This window comes from Otolemur garnettii, unplaced genomic scaffold, assembly GCF_000181295.1.
Source record: "Otolemur garnettii isolate 467f Iridium unplaced genomic scaffold, OtoGar3 scaffold00057, whole genome shotgun sequence".
Taxonomy (NCBI): Eukaryota; Metazoa; Chordata; class Mammalia; order Primates; family Galagidae; genus Otolemur; species Otolemur garnettii.
Window position 1 is genome coordinate 1999814 of NW_003852452.1, and position 1325 is coordinate 2001138.

At 39.1% G+C, this 1325-nt stretch overlaps 1 protein-coding gene across 1 annotated transcript in view; it reads right to left on the reverse strand.

Moving 5' to 3' along the window:
- Positions 1 to 1325, reverse strand: part of ABCC9 (ATP binding cassette subfamily C member 9) — a 126471-nt gene that overhangs the window by 111445 nt on the left and 13701 nt on the right. The gene's annotated exons all lie outside the window — the stretch shown is intronic.

Sequence of the window (1325 nt, forward strand, 5' to 3'; positions counted from 1 at the left end):
GGTTGAGTAAACTGTACCTTAAAACACTTACAACAAAAACAAATGCTTAGCTCCTATACTGAGGGGCAGAAGTGCTAAGATAATTCAACAAGTAAAGCAATTAAAAACAGCCCCCTGAATCTGAACCGTGTGTACAAACTGTGTGTGTATTCCTTTGACGGTTTTCCCAAACCATATGGTCTTCGGTGATTTCTCCATTCTCATTGATTCATTCAATGCCAATGTATCTGTTGGTCCAGAAAATTTACGTTTCTGGGATGCATTGATGAATAAAATACAGGATGGCTATAAAGCCTGTGCGTAATTTACTAATTTTTTGCACACAAACTTTATGGCCACCATGTATGATACAAATATATATAGTGTCAGAGGTCACAAAATCCAGAGTCTATTGGGGAAATGAATAGCAAATAAGAAATTATTACACAAGTGAAAGGAAAGTGAGAGCACCCTGGGCTTGTGTCTAGAATACAGAGATTTCACTTTGTAAAGGAAGTGGCCTCTAAAATGAGACCTTGTGAATGAGGAACTGCTACCCAGAGGAAGAACATTCCAGGCACTGCCCAGATGTGTTCAAGGATGTTACAAGCAGTTCAGCACAAGGACAACTGCAGGAGACTGGGCTCCACTCTGAGGGCAGCAGAAAGCTCTGTGTGAATGGGAGGAAGTTATGAGAGGATTAGATGTAGAGGGTGGTCAGCCCTCAACTCCAATGGCATTAATAATGCCACAGAGTAAAGCATTTAACTTTTCTCCAATTACTTGCATATATTAGCATATAAATGGTTCAGGGAAGAGTGACTAGTTCAAGATTGGAAGAAAAGAGTCATTTGAGAAAGCCATTTCATAAGAGGCAAGGTTGACAGGGCGAACTGAAATATGAAAAGGAATCCACTGGTTAGGAAGCTAGGTGCTTCCAAAAGAAGGAACAAAATGTGCAAATACATAACAAGCCTGATACGGTGTCACATGTTCAAAATTCCAAGTAGTTTAATAGTCTTGAAATAAAATATTTGAGATAAGATGGATCATAAAAGGCCTTGTATACCATGATCAGAGACAGGAATAGGGATCTCTTCTTCAGAAATCAAAGCACTTTAACAGGTAGGTGGAATGGTCAGATGCGTATTTGAAATGGGTCACTCGGGCAGTATGTGGATGAGGGAACTGATAGATAACATGTGGATTTGTAGAAGGAGAGAATTGGAATGAAGAAAAATTGGAAACAATAAGCCATGGGTGATAATGAAGGCCTAGCTTAAGTTTTGGCAGCAATAACAGGAAATAATATCCATGGAAAAAATCAATTGTTACAATGAACAGGA